Raw genomic sequence first — 22453 nt, 5'->3', positions numbered from 1 at the left:
CTGTTGCAAAGCTTTTTTTGCTATTTTCGCTGTTTACAAAGTAATTGTTGCTACTTTTCACTGTTTACAAAGCATCTGTTATATTTGTTCCATTTTCTTGCCAAGCAATGTTTTAAGTAACTGATTTGTTTGCTGTTTAAAGCATTCTTTAGTGACTGTTTGCTGTTTTTCTGCTGTTTAAAGCATAGTGTCTCACTGCTGTTTTCTACTGTTTAAAACATTTTTAGTGCTTCTCACCTAAATTAGTGTAGCTAGTAGCTGAAGCATAGTTCAAATACAGGTTTGCTGCATCTGCATCTGTTTGTAGTGACTGTTATATTCTGAGTACATTTTCCTAGCCATCTTGTATTAGAAGGGGTCCTTCTGTACTCTTGTGAGAGAAGTTTGCTGATTGGAACCTGTCTGGTTAAAGATGGTTAGTCTATGGCTTGGAGTCATACTGACCATGAAAAGAAAAGAGAGAAAAAAAGTAAAAGACCTTGCAAAACTGTCCACATGATGAATGTCAGGTTTTAGAGACAGCACAGCATGTTTTTCTTCAGTGTCCCAGGATGGCTAGTTTTTGTGAGGGGGCACATCATCATCATTATTCAGTGCCACATGTGTTTCCTCACTATTGCGGAATGTTTATATGGGGATTATGGTTATACCTGAACACCATCTGTTGCTAGGGCAGATTTTATTTTGGTATAAGCTTTATGTCTTCTTTTGGCTGCCAGTTGTAGTGAGGTACTTGCTGTGAAGATTATTTCAGTCCCTAATTTGTTGCAGCAGTTGCAAATGTGGTTATGGCATAAAAGGTGGGGTGGGGCTAAGCAATATGCCTACCCATGCTTCTTTCTTTTTTTTTTTTGCACAACAAGAGAGTTATCTTTTTTGATGAGTGTGCTGCATTGGTATTTTTATGAGTGCCTTTTGTGTTTGAGGTGTATCTCTCTGCTGTTTTGCTTTGTGGCGTATATTCCACTAGCTACTGCATTCCTTTTTGATGTGGGCTTCCTCAGCTTTTTACCGTCCTTGCAGTTTTTTCTTTTTTTTTTTTTTTTTTTTGTTCTCTTTTCATAGAATTACAGGAGTATTTGCATTTGATTTAGTGTTTCTTTCTTACTTTTATCCATTTGGTTTCTTTGGGGTATGTGTTTGGATATTAGTAAGATTTTATTCTTTGTTATTTTTTTTTTGTCCTGCAGTAGTACTGTTTGGTGTCCTGTTTCCTTTTTTATTTTCTTCTTTTTGTCAGACTTTTTGCCAGGCTTTCTTAATTGTTTTTTCACATTCTTAGCCTTGAAGGACTTGTTATGCTTGTTGTTAAGATTTTTTTCCTTAGTCCTTCTTTTTTGGCCTAAGAATCATGTTTTGTTAGGATTTTCTGGTCATACATAGCTGTTGTCTCTTTCTTTGACACAATTGAAACCCCACAAGGTGAAAAACATAAGATCTAACAGGCAGAGCTTATCAAGAGAGCAACACCACAAAAAAATCATGTCAATGAGGAAACAAAGCATAATTTCATCTACACTGATTCAAACCTAACAATTTCCCAAAGCAATAATGTTGATACCCATTAATGGCATAGAAACAGGCCAAAAGAGCACACCATTCTTTATGAGATGAAGGAAGGGAGTCTAAAGACACATGCCAACCAGGCAGCAAAGACTGGACTTTCTGCAGCTTCAATGAAGGAACCCTCTATACATGCTTCTCAGCCAAACAAGTCTGCCAAAACTGACCAGGCAATGCTGGGAGCAAGCAACCATGCAAAGAAAGCTCTGCAGACTGTAAATGCTGTAATACAGGAAAAAGAAACAAAGTGTACAAAAAAGGCAGAATGCACTAAACTGACACCACCAGAAGCAGGAGTAGAATACAAAATACCCCTCATAGTAGGTGTATAGGAAGTGTGCCAAAAAGCAAAAGACCTCAGACAAAAGGCAGGTGGACCAGGAACGTGAAAATAAATAAACAGAAAATTACTCTAAAGTACCCAAAAAGGCACCATTTAACAAATAAATGTTATTTTTTTTTTTTTGGAAAGACAAATGAAAAGAACACCAGAAAGACAAGCGCTAAACAGCTTTACCAAGAAGAGCTTTACAGGATTCAGACATAACAAGGAGAACCAAAAGGCACACCCAAGAAAGAGATACCAGTGCTAGCCAAAGAAACATCCTCAACATGGAGAACTGCACCAAAACCATAGGATTTGGCAAAATTAAGAGAAAGGCTTACTAATGAAAAAACAATCTAAAAATACTGCAAATAAAGCAAAAGAACAAGGCAAGACTCTGCAACAATAGTGACATCATTTGTGTAAGACAGAAAATGGGGCGTCAGATCTCCTGAATACAAAAAGGAAAAAGAAGACAAGGAAAAGTGCACCTTCACCTTAAAAACAAAGCACCCAGCACCAGAGTAAAAAAGGTAACTGCTCAAGGCACAATCTTGATGCATACCATTCTTCATGGTAACTTCAGCTCCCATCCTGTCATTAATCACAGGAACAATAACAGAAACTGAATAAATGGAAGCAATACATTGAAGAAAAAGAGGACCAAATCCACAATCCTTTAAGATGACCAACTAGGCTGAATGTCTAACATTGTCAAATGCTTTGGTCAGGTGAAAAGAGACCAGCAGAGCAGAATCAGAAGCATAAACAAAGAAGGTAAGAGACTTCAAGAAAAGGAAAAAATCTTGCATAGGCCTACCAGAAATACCATAGACCCCAAGGTCCAACAAATATTGCATCTTTGACCACAGACATAATTGCAAGATCTTACAAAACAACTTATAATCAGTATTGAAAAGAGAAACTGGATGCCAGTTAGACAAGACCCTGCAGTCACCCTTTTTCTGAAGGAACTTAATGGCTATCTGTAACAAACCAGGATGGGAAAAAACATGACAAAACCACCCACTAAACAATTATACCAGTACAGACAACTGAGCATCAGAGAGAGAACAGTAAAAACAGTAAGAAAGACCATTCAACCCTGGAGCGGTATCAACCTTGAAAGAAGCAACACTCCTTGGAACTTTAAACAAAGTAATATGGGCATCAAGAGCCACCCTAAAAGCAGCAGGCATCACAGGTATAGGCCAAGATTCCACAGCAGAGGTTTACCACCATATGAAGAGGACAAATATGAATTAACTTCTTGCAGAATACCCTCCTTAGTGGTAACAACATCACCTGAAGAAGAAAACAAACTGTCAATAAAGGACTACTTCCTAAGAGTACATTTACCAACATAAGGGAGATGGGCTAAGTTCCAAAGAACCACTCTCACTCTAGGAAGATTATGCAAATGCAACTCATGGAAGTGCTGAAGGGCTTGGCAGGCACATGATGCACAGCAGACTGAAAAGCAGCATAAAGGAAGTTGGAAGAACCCTTAAAAAGGGAATAATAAGAACGGACAGGCAAAGAATAACAGCAAACATGCTTCTTTAAAGGCCAACCACCAAGAAGAAATAGAAGCATAAAAAGGCAACAGAGTAAAATCATCATGCCATAACTCAGTAATGACCTCTTTCCAGGTAGAAGTAAAAGTCCAAGGAACAGTAAAATGAGAAAGATCCCTACCATTACACAATGCAGAAGAAACTCCAAAGGAAAAGGGCAAAGCTCAATGATCAGGAAAAGGCATAACAGAAAAGAAAGAAGAAGCAGAACAGAAAAAGTAGAAGCCAAAGAACTATCCTGAAACTCCATTTCATCACCCTAGTCAAGCAAAGACAAATTACCAGAGTCATGCAACACAAATGAAGCTTCTGAATAAGTCTGAGACACAGATAAAGTTGTTAAATGAAAAGAAGACTGTGAATCAGTAATAGAAGGCAAAGTAGAAGAAACAGAAACACTAGCTGCAGTATTCGCAGCAGAAACAGCTGCCATCTTGCTTCATCCGGAAGTGAAAGCAAGGACTTCCTATGACTTGGAGTAAGCACTCACATTGGTTCTATTGAGGCTTTTTTTAAGTTTTAGCTTCTGTTACTTAAGCTCCATGTTTAATGGGTTTCTGCTTGTTTGTGTGTTGCACACCACCATACACAGATGCACAATTTTTCACATAGATACAGCTATAGTACATTAGTGTAGTCCTCATCTATAGTACATCTCTGGTCTAAGAAGCATTGCTAGTGAGCTGTGACCTATTAAACCACCAGCCAAAAACCCGGTCAGAAATACCCATCGATAGACCACCTCCTAATTCAGTCCTGAAAGCATCCCCTTTGTAATAACAGTTCTTCAGACCTAGCTTTATAGACAGTTGGACTACCCTTGTTTCTCCTGCTAGCCTTGTTGACTTGGGTCTTATGTACACTGAAACCCTTAACTAATAGCTAATACTGACTCTAGTACAGAGTGAATGAGATGTATTTACACCAAGAATCTTGAATCCTTGCTCTCTCGCACTCAAAACAATAACACTGACGAGGTTGTTAACTTCCCCACCACTACTCTGCACATACTACCACTACTCATATACATAGTATGCATCCAACACAAAAAATCAACATATTAGGAGCGTCTCTCAAAAAATTTACCGAAATATTAGAGGCCGTCTAAACAAAAGACTGATATAAATAATACAGTTCCTCCAGCACCCAAAACACATAGCAATACCAGTGTCAAACCTACCAAGCCCTTAAGGCATAACACTCAAAAAGCAAATTTTGTTGTCATTGGAGACTTTATAGTGAGACACATGGATGTACCACTCACTAGGTTGGATAAGAAGAAAGTCACAGTCAGCTGCCTGTCTAGTGCCAGGATTCATCAGATCATGCATGTACTCATGTATTTCATCAACAAGTAGCATTACGACTCTATAATAGCTCATGTTGGAGTGAACAATCTGAGATGTACCTCACTGGACTATATGAAGAGAGACATGATTGAGCTCCCTGTGTATGTGTCCCAGGCATGTATGTCCTTAGCTTTGAGCAGCCTATTGCTCTCACCAAGAATGATGCCACAGTATAAAAAAAATGATCAGTTTCAATAATTGGCTTACTTTTTGTTGTCATTCAAAGGAGATCCAGTTTCTGTCAGCCTTGGATGACATGGTTGAAACACTTCGCTGCTTTGCCAGAGATGGTTTGCACCTGGCACCACTAGGCTTTCAGCTAGTGGCAAAGGCTCTTGCTTCCCCCATAGTGCCTTTTTAGGGCAAGGTCTCAAAAAAATTGCCAACATGAAAATTGACAACTATAGCAAAAAAAGGGTTAGGTTGCTAAACACTAGGAGCTTAACTGCACACCCTGGAAGCACTTATATCACTGGAGGATGTAGATGTCTGAGCAGTCAGAGATACCTGGCTTGAGGCCTCAGAGAGTACCCCATCCTTGGAAGACTACAATGTCTTCCACACCTTCAGGCTACAAAACGAACATGTGAAAACCAAAGGAGGCAATGTTTCTATCTATATTAGAGATAAATTCACTTCCCTACTAGGTAGACTGGACAACTCCATGGAGTTGCTCAATTTTCAGATTACTGTGGGTAAGACCCCCACTCATGTCATAGCTAGTTATAGATTCCATCCCCATGGATCATGATGTGCATGAGGACCACTTGACCAAATTGGAGTCAATCCAATCTGATCACAAATCAGTCACCTGCGATCTGGCACTAATACCAGAACTCACATTGGGTGAAGTCAGACAAAAAAACTTCACCAAAGCAAACTTTACTCTCCTAGGGGAAGGTATAAATGCATTCCAAGCCTCTCCCCCAGCTGGAAGTGGTAACTACAGCAAAGCTTACACTAAAGCCCTGTACAATCATAGACTCAGCTGTTTCAGAGAGAATCAAAGCTAGAGCCCCGTGTAAAAAAGAAAAAAGCCACCCTGGTAGATATCCAGCATTAACAACAAATGCAAAATGTCACTGTCTAAGAAAAATAATGCAAGTCCACAACAATGGAAAAGCAACCTCCTTACCCTCAACAGGAAAATGAGACAACATGTCAAATTCTCTAACAGTAACTTTGAGAAAAACTTTGCAATCAGAGCCAAGGATAATCATAAGGCCTTTTACAGCTATATACACAGCTTGAAAGGTAGGACCCAAGCATGTGCTAAACTAGTGACTAACTATCACTCACACTGAGCCTGCAGAGATAGCAAATTTGCTAGTGGACAGATTTGGGGAAAATGTCACTCCCTTATCCCCTTCAAACTTCTCACAAAAATTGCCCCTAACTTTCCCCTACCCTACATTTCTGAAGAGCAGGTCATTAAAGCATTGTCTAAGGCAAAAAACACAGCCTCTATGGGACCAGATGGCATCCCAGACTGTCTTCTAAACAAACTAAAATATGAACTAGCATCACAATTAAGTACCCTATTCAGTCATAGCATAACCACAGGCTTTGTTCTTGTGGAATGGAGAACAGCAACAGTTATTCTCCTCTACAAAGATGGCTTAGCAACAGACCTAGGGAATTACAGACCCATACGTCTGACAAGCCATGGAACGTTTCATCAGGACCTCATAAATAAAGACACAGGTGACCTGCAAACCTTGGATCCAACCCACTTCGGCTTTGTCAAGGGCAGATCCTGCCTGTTAAACCTGGTGGAATTCTTTTAAATTATGGCCAGGCCATTGATGAGGGCAAATCTGTGCACACAGCATACCTCGACTTGGCAAAGGCCTTTGGTACAATCCCACACTCAGGCATTACCAATAAACTTAAGAAACTAAATGTAAACCCCTTTGCTGTAAAATGGGTTGTCGAAAGGCTCACAAACCATCACACTCTATAAAAGTGGGTTACTCCACAAGTGGGAGCCACAAGGGTCAGTGTTGTGCCCCCTGCTGTTTGGTATATACTTCTTAGAAGTTCAGGCCAAAACTAAGGGATTGTGGCTGACCAAATTTGAGACAATTGCAAGCTGGGTGCAATTATTGAAGCCCCAAGTGATATCAGTATACTTCAGGAGGGCCTTACCCAGACTAACGACTGGTGTCTTAGTCATGGTCTCAGACTAAATGCAAAGAAATGTATCATCGTTCCCTTTGGTAAAAACAATGTCTCTTCACACTAATCAAATTAACAATACCCTATGTACATATGAAGTTGTAAGAGATCTAGGATCACAAGTATATGAGAGAAAACACTATACCGGGTACCACACAATAACGTCTTTATTTAAACAAAGTAAAAAGGAGAGGTGAGCACTTTCGCAACCTTCGTTGCTTCATCAGACAAAGAATTAACTGTTCAACTGCTTGTTTTATATCACTCTCAGTCAAAACAATGTTTTCCAATTAGTGACATCATACAACTTTTGAAAATTTAAAGGCATATATGACAAGAATATTGTAAAATACGCATATGAATATAAAATATATATACAAAAATGTAAAGTATGTTCATATTTATGCATATCTATTTTAAAACAGTTAAATAATCTCATTAAAAATGCATATATATAAAAAATGCATATAAATAAAAATGCATAGTATATTCATATTTATGCATATCTAATTTAAAACAATTAAATAATCTCATAAAAATGCATAGTGATGTACAACCATTTAAGCCTGGATATCTATCAGCATTGAGCTTAATAATCCATCTTTGTTCTCGGCTCTCTGTGAAATTTTCGTATTTTCAATCTTCTAATTCTATTACATCAGATAGCAGTAATTTGAGAAATAATACACAAAATAATAGCATTAAAGCGGTTTTCAGTATGCTAGTAATGTTAATCAGTATACTAATATTATTAAACAACATTGGCACATTTTACATGAGATTCCTTGTTTACATTCTTTCATTGGTAATGCACCTAGTTTCAGTTTCAGAAATAATCTAACATTAAAACAACAATTGTGAAATAAAGACGTCAAAAAAACTACCTATAATTCCAGACGCAAAGGTACTTTTCCTTGTAGGTCTTGTACTGCTTGTACACATATTCATAGTACTACACCATATATTCATCCTGTTAGAAATTTTACACTATACTCTCATTCATATGCAGACTGTAAAACCACAGATGTTATTTATTTTTGTTTCTGCCAAATATGTCATACCTTCTATATAGGAAAAACAAATAGAAACTTAAAGGATAGAATATTGGAACACATAAGAGACATCAGAAATAACAAAACTACTAGTGCGCTTGCTCAACATGTTTTAAACACTGACCCTTCACACTCTTTCAAGTTCTTTGTTTTACAACATATACATAGAAATGTGAGGGGAGGAGATATAGAAAATTTCACAGAGAGCCGAGAACAAAGATAGATTATTAAGCTCAATGCTGATAGATATCCAGGCTTAAATGGTTCTACATCACTCGTTCCATTTCTTAAAGCTAGACGCCTTCAACACAATTAATTTTTTGCATAAAATAAAAATATATATATACATATATTTCTTTTATTATATATTTTGTATTATGCATTCTTTTTATATATATATATTATATATATGCATTTTTATGAGATTATTTAATTGTTTTAAATTAGATATGCATAAATATGAATATACTATGCATTTTATTTATATGCATTTTTATATATATGCATTTTTAATGAGATTATTTAACTGTTTTAAAATAGATATGCATAAATATGAACATACTTTACATTTTTGTATATATATTTTATATTCATATGCGTATTTTACAATATTCTTGTCATATATGCCTTTAAATTTTCAAAAGTTGTATGATGTCACTAACTGGAAAACATTGTTTTGACTGAGAGTGATATAAAACAAGCAGTTGAACAGTTAATTCTTTGTCTGATGAAGCAACGAAGGTTGCGAAAGTGCTCACCTCTCCTTTTTACTTTGTTTAAATAAAGACGTTATTGTGTGGTACCCGGTATAGTGTTTTCTCTCATATACTTCTCTTTTTATATACTGGGTTTTACCTGTATAGCCGTTTTGCTTTTCATTTATTAGGATCACAAGTAGACTGCGACCTTAACTTTGATTATCATGTGCCTACTGTAGTAAGAAAGGATTTCTATGGAGCACTTGATTAGCTAAGGCATGACCTCTAGAGCAAAGGACGTTACAACCCCTCTATACTCATCACTAATCAGGCCCATGATTGAGTATAACACCCCTTTCAGCATGCACCATACAAAGCACCTGCAGCAACTGGAGAGACCTCAGAAGTTTTTAACAAAGAAGATCAAGGGACTCCAGCATGTGCCTTACACAGACCATCTAAAGTCCCTTTCACTATACTTAGTATCATATATACTTGTTAGGGGAGACTTACACCTGGCTTACAACCCAAACCTAATGAATTTGCTGCACATCTTTAAATCAAATGGGACTAGAGCTATGAATTTGCTGCACATCTGTAAATCAAGGACCTAAATATTTCCTGTGACTTAAATAGGACATTCTGGAGGGACAGATTTATATCTCAGCAACTACCACATCTTTGGAATAGGATGCCAATTCATGTGAAACAGAGCACCTCTGTGATGCTCTTCAAACGGAGCCTGGACGAATAGATGGGGAACCATAAATGTTTATTGGGGATAGCACCCACAGCCCTCCTGGATATGGGCAGTCACTAATAAATACAATCCTGGGTATTGATTAGAGTATCTATGGTATTACATTGGGATGAAATGGCTAGGCTTGAAATGACCTCTGAGCCAATAGCCTAGTTACCTCCTATGACCATGTTCTATCTACTTACTTTTCCATTTTACCGACTGTCTTGCAATTATCAGATCTGCCTCTTAATTTTTAGTTATATATCGATTGTAAAATTATTCAAATATCATAAGATCTTCAGGCATTAGATCTTTACCAAAATGGTACCTATCTGCATAAATGGTGTAAAAATAATCTATAAGCAGCTAAGAAATTTATAAAACAAAAACAATATCCTGAATAGGGCATAACATGAATCCAGAATTGTCTTCAAAACACTAATTCTTCTCTGTACTGTAAATAATAAAATATGCATGATACTCTATTACGTGGACTCCTAAAATAATGATGATTGCATAAGCAGTAATTTTTGTAAGAAACCTCACAAGCTTCCTTTAGGTAAAACGTAGCTCAATGGCTGGCCAGGTATGTAATAGAACAGAGCACCAGCAGATGCAAAATATCTCATATCTGGTGTCTCTCAGGTATGTATTTTATGACCATTATTGTTTACTATGTTGATTAAAAAAATCTTCTTCTATGTTCACTCAGTTTAACATTGTGTCCTGATGACTTGCTATTAGTTCAGCCATGTAGAAAAAGGTATATTCCAAAGCAAGCTTTGAAATAACTTATTTACCCAGATGATTGTGGAAAAGAATTACAGACATGTACCCAATACACAAAAAGGTAGACATCTAAGCCAATATCCCAGATGTGTGGCTGACAACTTTTGATGATTTTACAAGGCTGTCATGGTTATATGCTAACCCACTGACACAAAATAGCTTCAACAAGGCCTGCAAAATGAAATGTAAAAGAAGTACAGCATAGTAGCATTTTGCAAAAAAAAAAAAAAAATCTACACTTCATATCCTATAAACGGTAACTCCACCTCTGACAGATGTGGTTATAAGCAGACCTAGGTGCATATGTCAATAGTATTCCTTTTCTGACTCTCTCTCTTTCTCATTCCATCATCACGTTTCCATTATAATTAGGCCATCTTTCTATTTCATAAAGCTTCCTTCCAAAGGAATATTTTCAAGCTCTAAAGAAATTATCCTACCTCTGTACTCTTCCCTGATTAGATATATCACTAAATAAAATACCCCTTTGGTATGTAGAACACCAACCATACAGCTCAACTGTGAAGGCTGCAAAGAGTTCTATCTGGGAAAATTAAAGGCAATAAATCCTTTAACCACCCTGACAGATTTTCATCACTCTGTTTATACTCCATAGGCCAGTAACCCCGGTCTCACTTTTCAAGCCATAAAATACCCAGTCTTCTTATAGGTTCATAGGTTGGTACTAGGCTATCGGCCCTAGGGCCTATACAAGCCTAGCCATAGCAGGGTGGCTGACATGATCCCTGGGGTGAATTTCCTATCTCCCATCCAATCATCAAAGTTCCTTTTGAAGAGGGCCAAGGAGGCGCTCTGCTTGACAGTCTATTCCAGAGTATGGCAGAGTATGGGGAGTCTCTGGGTCAGGAACCTATCCCTCCAGCATATTTTATTCATTGTGATGACAAGGTTTAGATCCCTGGAGCATGTGGTTCTGAGGGATTGGGATTTCTTTAAGTGGAGCATGTCCAACAGCTCATTGTTAGACATGGCCTTGTATGTTAACCAGAGATTGCCTCTCAGTAGATGATATGCCACAGAGTATAGGTTCATAGGTTCATAGGTTGGTACTAGGCTATCAGCCCTAGGGCCTATACAAGCCTAGCCATAACAATTCCCTGGCTATTTCTTCCCACACTATTTACTTCCCTGGACCCCTGTCCAGCAGGGTGACTGACATGATCCCTGGGGTGAATTTCCTTTCTCCCATCCAATCGTCAAGGTTCCTTTTGAAGAGGGCCAAAGAGGCACTCTGCTTGACATGTATGGGCAATCTATTCCAGAGTCTGGGAAGTCTCTGGGTCAGGAACCTATCCCTCCAGCATGTTTTGTTTATTGTGATGACAAGGTTTAGATCCCTGGAGCGTGTGGCTCTGAGGGATTGGGATTTCTTTAAGTGTAGCATGTCCAACAGCTCTGGGTTTGACATGGCCTTGTATGTTAAGCAAAGATCGCCTCTGAGCAGACGATATGCGACAGAGTATAGCTGGAGTTTTTTAAGGCGGTCAGCATAGGGCATCTGCTTTAGGCCTGTGATTCTTTTAGTGAGGTATTTCTGTGGCCTTTCCAGTTGTTGCAGATGTCTTGAGAGGTACATACCAAACGGGCATTGTATTCTATAATGGGTCTAATGAGGGATGAGTACAGTGGGACAATGACCTCCTTTTTTTGGATGAAAAGCCCTTAGTGATGAGGTGTGCCACATAGAAGGATTTCCTGACTGTTGTGGCGATGTGGTTATCGAAGGTGAGACCACTGTCCACCTGTGTCCCTAAGTCTCTTATCAAACTTTCAGAGTTTAGTGTACTGCCACCTATATGGTAATTCAAGGATACATGTTTTTTCCCAAAGGGGATAACTATACATTTCTTGGCATTGAGCTTGAGCCCATGGCTCTGGCACCAAGCATCTGTTTCTGTAAGGCCCTTTTGTAGAGTATCCACATCATTTGGGGATTCAATAATGGCTCCCAGTTTGCAGTCATCTGCAAATTTTGTTATCCAGAGTCCTTTAGTGTTGGCTTGTACTTCAGAGAAGTAGATGCCAAACAAGAGCGGTCCCAGGACTGAACCCTGAGGTACTCCACTTGTCACTTGTCTGGAGCTGGATTTGGAGTCTGCTACTTTTACAGCGTGGGTTCTGTCAGTAAGCCAGTTAGCAACCCATTGGGTGACGTAGGGATTAATGCCCAGCTTAGTAAGTTTATCTATGATTCCAGAGTGGGGGTGGTGTCAAAGGCCTTGGCAAGGTCTAGATAGGCTATGTGTACCACCTTACCCTTGTCCATGGCTCTGGAGACTGATTCAAAGAAGTCAATCAAGTTCAGGAGACAAGTTCGGCCCTTCACGAACTCAAACTGGGTGGGGTCCAAGGTTGAAGGTTGCCAATGTCTTTGTTTATAAGTTCCATGATAATACGCTCCATGGCCTTGCAGATAAGGCTTGTCAGACTGATGGGACGGTAGTTTCCAGGATCCAAGGTGGATCCCCCCTTGTGGAGTGGCATAACTGCAGCTGTGCGCCACTCAGTGGGCACGAAACCTGAGGTGAGGCTATGATTAAACATGACACTTAAGTGAGGTGCCAGTTCATATTGTAGTTCATGTAGTACACAGCCCGGGATGTCATCTGGTCCCAAGGATGCTGTATTCTTAGCTTTGGAGAGTGTGTTTTTTACCTGTGTGGCCATTATTACCAGAATTTGGCAATCTTCCGGTATTGAGATGGGCCATTTAGGGGGTGAGAGGGGGGTGAAGATGGCACTGAATCGATCTGCCAGGATATCGGCAATATCCTTGGGATCAGTATATTTAATGCCATTCTGTTTTAGCTCAGAGCAGATCTGAGCATTGCCATTTAGATTCTTGACATAGTTATAGAATGCCTTGTTGTTGTCTTTGGAATCTTTGGCAATTTTATTTTCGTAACTAGCTTTGGAGGATTTTATGAGGGATCTCAGTTTCTTACTGAGGCTGGTAAGGAAGTTTTTTGCATCCTGGGATTTTCCTCTTTTCTTCAACAGTTTCTTCCTTTTGTTGTAAAGTTTGTTTATGGCAGGGGACCACCAGATTGGCTTCTTTTTTTGGATGAGAGCATCTTGGTTCTATTTGGAATGGCACGATTTATGCATTAGTGGATGTGCTCATACAGTGCCTTAGTGTAGGATTCAGCAGTTGAACTTTCAGCTCCCGTCTGCATGGGTGTCATGAAGGTTGTCACTTCTGACTTGAGTAGCATGAAGTTGGCTTTGGAGAAGTTTTTTATGGAGGTTTCCTTACTGGGGGGTGGGGGTGGGATGTAGGTGTTAAGGGTGATTAGCTTATGGTCAGACGTGTCTAATGAGGGGGTGACCATAGGTGTGGAGCATCGATTTCCCATGTTGGTAATGACCAGGTCTAGGATATTGGAGCCCCTGGTGGGACTATGAATTAGTTGATCCAGGGCATTGGAATTTATGAATTCCAAGAACCGTTGGGCAAAGGTGTTGGTACATGAGTAGCTTTCCCAGTTAATGGCAGGGTAGTTAAAAGGGTGTTTGGTTCTATCTTAATATATTCCAGTATGTGTAGAAAGGTGTAGTGAGAATCTTGGGGTATGGTGGGGGATCTGTAGCAAGCTACAATTTGGATTGCAGTCTTACCTAGTGTTAGTTGCACCTGGAGAATTTCAGACGCATTGGTTTGGGCAACTAGCCTGGTGGTGTGAATATCCTTGGTGAATATTGACACTCCTCCACCTTTAGTGTTTCGGGCATGCTTTGGTGGCCAAAAAGTGTGGTAAGAGTTGTAGCCTGGTATTGCTGTGGTGCTCTCTGGAGCCTTGAACCAGGTCTCAGTTACTGCACAGATATCGATGTTCTCCATTTTTAGGAGTGCCTTGAGAGAGTGCATTTTGAGATTTAGACTTCTAGCATTGAGTAGCATTATCTTCAGATTTTGCATGCTTGTACCTGTTACGGTGGTGGTTTTGTCCTTTGAACTTTGCCTAAAAAAGGCACTATAGGGGTGGCAAGAGCCTTAGCCAGTAACCTGAATCCCAGAGGCGACAGGTGCAGACCATCTCTGGCAAAGCATCGTGGTCTGTCAATCATGTTGTCCCAGGCAGACAGATACTGGATCCCCTTTGAATGACACCAGAAGCTTAGCCAATTGTTGAAATCAGTCATTTTGTCCTTATATCGTGGTATCATTCTGGGCGAAGACAGGATGCTACTCAGGGCTAGGGTCATACCTGCCTGGGCCACATGATCCGAGAGCTCTTCCATGTCTCTTTTCATGTAGTCCAGGGAGGTACGTCTCAAGTCATTCACTCCAACATGGACAATGACAGAGTCATATTTGTACTTGTTGTGGAGTGACTTGATTGCATGAGTTATGTGGCGGATCCTGGCACCCGACAGGCAGCTGACTGTAATTTTCTCCTTGTTCAACCTGGTGAGAGGGACATCAGTGTGCTGGACTATAGAGTCACCTATGACTAAAGTGTTTGGTACATTGTCTTGCCTTAGGGGCTGTTGCTGGGTGGCACACAGGTGTTGTGAACTATGTGACACTTTGGTTGTGATTGGTGTTTGTTTGCGTTTCAGCTTCAGAGGTCCTTGTTGCTTGGCCAGATTACAGTTAAGGGCCTCTGCATATGTGGATTTAGTGTTGCTATATGTGGGTGTTGGTGGTGTGGGTTTAGAAGGGCTATGTGTTGCTTGAGGTGTAGTGTGGGTGTTAACCTTCTCCTCTTGACTGTCTAGCACAATCTTGGGTGGAGAGAGCTTTGCTTCCATTTTGGCTATGTAAGTGCATCTCTCACAGGTTGTAGTGTTGGGTGGTAGGAGGAGAGGGTTGTCTGTGTACATGAGGCAATTTCTGCATTGCCCCAGTATGCCCAGATTCACCAGGTGGACAGGAGAAATCACCGGAAGCTGACCCTTGGACATGCCTGGTTTGATGCTTTTTTTTTTTTTTTTTTTGTAAAGTACAGGAGCTGTTTTCCCTTACCTTAGCAAGGTACTTTGCAGTTATAGGCTGTTTAGTGCCTACTATTAATTTCTCCTTATTAACAAGGAGAGTTGAGTGCTTGACACTGCTTAGCTTGCTTTTTTTAGATGTTCAGCATACGGCATCTGCTTTAGGCCTGTGATTCTTTTAGTGAGGTATTTCTGCAGCCTTTAAAGCTGTTGCAGATGTCTTGTGTGGTACATACCGAACGGGGCGTTATACTCTATAATGGGTCTAATAAAGGATGAGTACAGTGGGACAATGGCCTCCTTTTTTCTGGATGAAGTGTGCCACATAGAAGGATTTCCTGACTGTTGTGGTGATGTGGTTATCAAAGGTGAGACCACTGTCTATCTGTGTCCCTAAGTCTCTCATCACACTTTTGATGTTTAGTGTACTGCAACCTATGTGGTAATTCATGAGTACATGTTTTTTTCCAAAGGGGATAACTATACATTTCTTGCCATTAAGCTTGAGCCCAAGGCTCTGGCACCAAGCATCTGTTTCTGTAAGGCCCTTTTATAGAATATACACATCATTTGGGGATTCAATAATGGCTCCCAGTTTGCAGTCATCTGTGAACTTTATTAGCGAGAGTCTCTTAGTGTTGGCCTGTACTTCAGAGAAGTAGATGCCAAACAAGAGCAGTCCAGGACTGAACCCTGAGATACTCCACTTGTCACTTGTCTGGAACTAGATTTGGAGTCGGCTACTTTTACAGTCTGTAACTGTCAATAAGCCAGTTGGCAACCCATCGAGTGATGTAGGGATTTATGCCCAGCTTAGTAAGTTTATCTATGATTCCAGAGTGGGGGATGGTGTCAAAGGCCTTGGCGAGGTCCAGATAAACTGTGTGGACCACCTAACCCTTATCCACAGCTCTGGAGACTGATTCAAAGAAGTCAATCAGGTTCAGGAGACAGGATCAGCCCTTGATGAACCCAAACCGGGTGGGGTCCAGTGTTTGAAGGTTTTCAATGTCTTTGTTTATAAGTTCCATGATAACGCATTCAATGCCCTTACAGATCAGGCTCATCAGACTGATGGGATGGTAGTCCCCAAGATCCAAGGTGGATTCCCCCTTGAAACTTAAGGCCTTAACAGGTTCCACTGAGATTTGAACTCAGATCGCTGGATTCAGAGTCCAGAGTGCTAACCATTACACCATGGAACCAGCTTTGAACTCCAATTTCTTTATAAAGAGCATTGACTCTACAAATACCTGCACTTGGACTTGCATTTACACCAGCAGTTAAAACAAAACCCACTGAGGCATAAATTCCTAACTCTACACATGGTATTCCCAGCCAGTTATAAACATTGCCACTATTGGTCAAACAAAAGTACTACTTTTGAATAGGTAGACTCAAATTTAGATCAGAGTTATCATGTTAAGCCTTGCTCAGTTTGGAAAGTATACACTAGTATGTGCTTATAAAAGGTGGAAAGAACTTTTATGTGTACCTACCTAAATCTGTATATGGTTAGGTATCTTAGTACCGAGGATACAGGATATTTTTTTCTAGAATGTTTCCTATACTCCCTATGTTATTCAAAAACTGCTGAGCTTCTAGCCAAAATAACAAGCAAGACATTCTGGACTATGTAACAGACTCTTATAAAGTCTTAGGCTGTTGGCTTGACCCTATAAAAAAAAATCACAAATACTATAATGAATCAAATGTCTTGTTCGTAAACTCATTACCTTCCTTATCTATATCTTACATCTAGTAATCATAGAAGACAAAAATATGAAATACCATGTTGGACAACTAACAGAAAACACACCGTGATATAATACATTTTAAAGGACCAACGGAGGTGTTGCAACTACCCAAGCTTTCAAGCCCATATGAGCCCCTCATTAGGAGTTATTAAGAAAAGAAAGCCCAAAGAATTAACTGTGTAGTGTGAAATAAATCCAAGATGAGCAATCGAAACACACACACACACACACACACACACACACACACACACACACACACGGGTCTACTTCATGTTGTCGTAACCTGACAATATCGAGTCTGATATTGTCGGCATGACAATATTGAGTCTGATACTGTTGGCACGACAATATCGAAAGTGAAGAACATTGTGCAAGTAAACAGAAATCTCCATAAGGGGAGATCTCCATTTACCTCAATGTAGTGCAGTCTTGGAGTTAGTATATTTAAGTAGGGGGTGTGTGGGGGTGCGTGGGGGCTTGCCCCCCTGCCTAGGCCATTTAGTTTTTTTTTTTTATTTTGTTTTTTTTCTATGTTATTCGATGTTTTACTTAATCGATCAATAAAGTTCAACCTTTATTGATTCGATTAAGTACACTTTCGATAACATGATGTAGACGCTAGTAAAATGACTGATTAAGACAACCACTATGTAAAAATGATTGTATTTAATAGTAAAACTGGTAATTGCTTTGGCTATATAAAATAGCTTCTTCAGACCAAACGTGAGAACATACAACATCACTGTTTAAATATAATTACATCACTACATGTTACGCAACTAACCAATCATAGGAATCACATTTTTAAATATATAGGTGCATGATCTCTATAAAACATAAAACAAAAGTCATACTTCTAAGAGAAATATAAAAAAGAAAAAAAAACAAAAAAATCATATAAGTGTGCAGAAATTACTTCTTCAAACCCCTAAATTGGGTGGAGAGGGATATGTTCTTTTAATTCATGGCCCTTATGAGACTGTAGTGAGATTATCCATCTAATCTCTCTCAACTCGGTCTCATTTTCTACATCCCCCATTCTGATGTCAGTCTTCACCACATCTATAGGTATAAACTTAAAAGTGTGATTAGCTTCAAATGTATTAACACGTTTTGCTACAGTATTAACCATGTTCCCCTTATGTATACAGTAAAGATGGTCTCTGACCCTTTCTTTAAACTTGTGGTTTGTTTTGCTAACATAAAATTAAGCACATAGCTCATAAAAAGTGAGGTACACCACATTGATGGTATTGCAATTAGCGCCAACAGAAAAATAATACTTCCTCCCCATATCAGGGATGAAAGTATGCTCCATCTATACTTAGAAAATTATAAAAATTAAACTTTCTGCCTATTTTTGTGCCTTTTCAGATAACAAAGTAGCCTTTTTCAAATTCTTCTTATTCTTGTAATAAAAAGTATTGCATCCCCCAGCTATTTAAGATATAGAGGGATCTGTGAGTAAAATATGCCAATTTTTAGAAATTATGTTCCTAAGTACATTTGTATTACTATTAAACGTTAAGGGAACTCCCACTATGCTGCTGACTCCAGTACTCCTAACATTACCTTTTATTGGTGTAGCAAAGAAAGGCTTAGCCCTATCATTCCTTAGCATAGTGGCTTCTTTAACACTCTTCTCTATTCTTCAATTTTGTACCCCCTCTTCAGAAAATCACTGCTTAGAACACACATACTATTCTCAAAATCAATTTCATCAACATGGAATCATGATGCCCTCATGGCTTGCCCATTAATAATATTTCAAAATATATGTGGGGGTGCATACTATTCCAATGTACATAAGCAGGATGACAACATTCTTTTCTAAACAGACTAGTTGAAAGTTTATTGCCCGAGTCTTAAACACCTTTACTTCAAGAAAATCAGTCTCACACCGTGATGACTTCATAGTAAACTCTAAAAATGAAGTTGTACTATGTAAATATTCCATGAACTCATGCATGCCTTGTTCAGTACTACACCATATAAAAAAGGTCATCTACAAACCTTCTAAAGAAGGGAATACATATACCCCAGCATTATAATTTCATAACAAATTGTGTCTCCCACCATGCTAGAAATGCATTGGTGTAGCTATTGGTGCATGGAAAAAATTGTTCATCAAAAACAAAAACATTATGTTCCAGAAGCATCTCAAGTAAATAACTAATCAACTCAATATGATCAGGTTGTAACTACTATAGTGTGATAAAAAGTTCATTACCATCATGATTCCTTGTTCATTTGGAATTACTATCTCACATCTAAGGTCACTAACATACCGCCCTCAATGTATAAACCACTCTGTGTTCCTCAGTACATAATCATACTCATCCAATATGGGATGTAACAACTTTTCAACATAAATAGAGAGTAGCTCAGTGAGCTATCCTGCCCCCGCAACAATGAGTGTTAAAGGGGGACTCAACGGATTCTTATGAATTTTAGGTGATTCCTTGAAACACAGAACCAATAGGGTTCCTATAACAAAATGCTTATACAAATCTTCCATTATTGCCCCCTCTTTCCAAGCATTGTACAATAAAGTCCTAAAATTGGATATCATACTTTCAACATCAGTTTGAAAAATATTAATATATGTGCTAGCATCAATCAACATATCTATCATCGTTTTAAAATAATAATAAGAATTCATAAGAATTGAGCCACCTTAATCTGCTGGTCTAATATCTATTGAATCATCACTCATCAATTGGTTTAATGCCTGACGCTCTGAAAAAGTTACATTATTAAAACCATACCTTCTATTGTTATGTGTACAAGAGTTTTCAGATTTATTTTTTGATAACTTCAAAAAACATCTAAACCTGGGTGGTTTGTAGGTATTCTTATGTAGGTGTATTCTCTGTTAACTAATAGTTGCAAGTAGTTGTTAGTACTTTTACTTAATTTTATTGTATTGGCATAGCGTGCACACTTCCAAGGTCTTTTCCCCTTCTTCCAATCCCTGCCATTGCAGCTAACTGCCACTAGGTCGTAGCAGAACACCACCAAACAACTGAATCTTAGCTCAGATAAGCAGCCTAATCCTGTAAGCAGGAGAGTGCTCTACAGATATTCAAATTCTCCAATATTTCTGTCTAGTGTAAAGTCACTCAAGTCCCTTCACAGCAGTAACTTTTCCATTCACAGTGAATGATCTGCGAATATACAGAGCTGAGTATATTTTTTTGGTTTTGTAGTTTATACTATTAGTGGTTGCTCAAATCTCTGCTGAAACTGTCTTCCCACCCCCACCCCCATTTTCTGCCTTGTCTTCAGCTGATATAATTGGTTTTTATAGCTTGTGTGTTACCTAACTCAAGGTTCCCTTAATTTGACATGTTAATAACAGCCTGCATTTAAATTGGAACCTGTGTTCTGAGAGACAGCCTTACAAGACTATATGCAAATATACAGAGCTGAGTATAGTTTTCTTTATTATAAAGTTTGTTGCTTAGATATCTGTTGTGTCACTGTTCTGAGAGTCTGATCTGCAAATATACAGAGCTGAGTATATTTTTTTGGTTTTATAGTTTATACTATTAGTGGTTGCTCAAATCTCTGCTGAAACTGTCTTCCCCTCCCCACCTCATTGTTTTTGGTTTGTAGTTTAAATTTGGTGGCTTTTGCAGTGCCCGCCCCACTGTAGATTTGATCTAGGACACTCCCCCAACCCATCTCTTTACCGCATTCTACCTAATAAACCCTTTCTGCACTTGCTTTTAGTCCTTTTTAATTTAGTTGCATTTTTCAAACTGTGTGTGGTCTAATATTGCTACATACTCAAGTGTGCTAGCTTGTACTGCATGTGAATTGTTTTTACTACTGTTTTTGCTACTTTTCTGTGAAAAAAAAAAAAAAAAAAACTGTAAGCCTGTTTCCTACCTTTCCTGTAACTAGTGTTCCAAATACAGATTTGCTGTATCCAGGACTGTTTGTAAGCTTCTGAGCCCCCCCCCCAAGCCTTTCTGTGTTGGAGGGAAGCCTTCTAGCTTATCAGTGGGAGTGGTAAGCATTAGGTAACCTGTCTACCACATAAGGAATGGTTCTGGCCCAGAATTTGTAATTATTGGCCATTTGGGCAATCTTCCATCTCTCTCAACTTTCTGATTTGAAAGCCTGCATTTGCACTTGTTTCTGTCCTGTAACTCGTCTAGTGCAGATACAGATTCTTAGTTTTAGCACTTAAATTTGCTTATTCATACTCAGCACTTGTTCAGAACTTGTAAGCACTAAATAAGCTACTAATTACTATAGCACTCAATCTTCCTCACTACCTAAAGGAAAACAGTTTTTGTACTTACTTTTCTCACTGGCGTTGAGAAAAACAGCTCTTGTACTCACTTTCCTCACTTATCTAGAGGAAAATAGTTTTTTATTCAGGCATGTCCAAGGGTCAGCTCCCAGTGTTATCCCCTGTCTGCTCGTCAGTGGCACAGGAAAATAACTTTATTGGGTGGTGTAAGCCAGGGAACCTTGTTGGCTAGGCTTGCATAGGCCCTTGGGCCGATAGCCTAGTACCTACCTATGAACCTATGAACCTATGGAAACACAGTAACTGGCATAATCCCTTCAATTAAGGCAGAGCACTGCATACCTTCATTGCTTAGTCAGACTCCTGATACTTTTTCATATGTTCATTGGTTCATAGGTGGGTACTATGCTATTGGCCCTGAAGCCTATATAAGCCAAGCCAAAAAGGTTCCCTGGCTTTCCCCACCCAAGAAAATTATTTTCCTTTATTCCTGAATTATTTTTCAGCTCTTACCTTCTAGGTATGGTACTGCCCCGCTCCAACCCCCATCACTTTGCTCAGGCTCATTCTGCTCCCCTACCCTACTCCCATTCCCACCCACCCCTAGCTCATTTCCTTTATACGTAACTTTACCACACCTATACCCAACACCCATCCCTCAGCCAATCATGCAAACAACCACCACCAGCCCCTCCCCCTTTTGCTCTCATATTATGTACTCTACACATAGTACCTCCCCTCACAAAGTTGCTACAGTCCATCCTACCAATATACTAACAGGACCCCTACACATTTCCAGAGGGTTATCTCTATACACTCCTACCACTTCTAACAAAGCAAACATGTACTCTAATCAAATAATTCTAACACTAGCACTCACCATCATAGCCCATCTAACCTCACCCTACTTCAACAACATTATAATCACCAACATGTCACCCCACTTTAATCTCACCTCCAACATTCACTAAATATCCTTTATGCATCTCACTCTCACTCTTTAACCACACCACCTATGACTGACACCCTTCACAAACTTCTTCATTATCAAACCAAATATAGCATATCCATACAATGTGACTTAGTTTCTACAAATACCTACAAACCATAATAAATATTGCCTCTCACCTGCTATGCAGTGGCAATATCAACCCCAACCCAGGTCCAATAACACGTCCAACAAATCACCAAAATCAGCCT

General features: G+C 39.2%; 1 protein-coding gene and 1 non-coding gene across 2 annotated transcripts in view; both read right to left on the bottom strand.

Moving 5' to 3' along the window:
* The window catches only part of MSR1 (macrophage scavenger receptor 1), a 522563-nt gene that overhangs the window by 196821 nt on the left and 303289 nt on the right, over positions 1 to 22453 (bottom strand). The gene's annotated exons all lie outside the window — the stretch shown is intronic.
* TRNAQ-CUG lies at positions 16366 to 16437 on the bottom strand. The gene has a single exon. It is a non-coding gene; the product is annotated as a tRNA-Gln (tRNA).

The sequence above is a fragment of the Protopterus annectens genome, chromosome 2.part1 (assembly GCF_019279795.1).
Source record: "Protopterus annectens isolate FY-2018-M chromosome 2.part1, PAN1.0, whole genome shotgun sequence".
NCBI lineage: Eukaryota > Metazoa > Chordata > Ceratodontiformes > Protopteridae > Protopterus > Protopterus annectens.
This window is presented reverse-complemented; position numbering and strand designations above follow the sequence as displayed.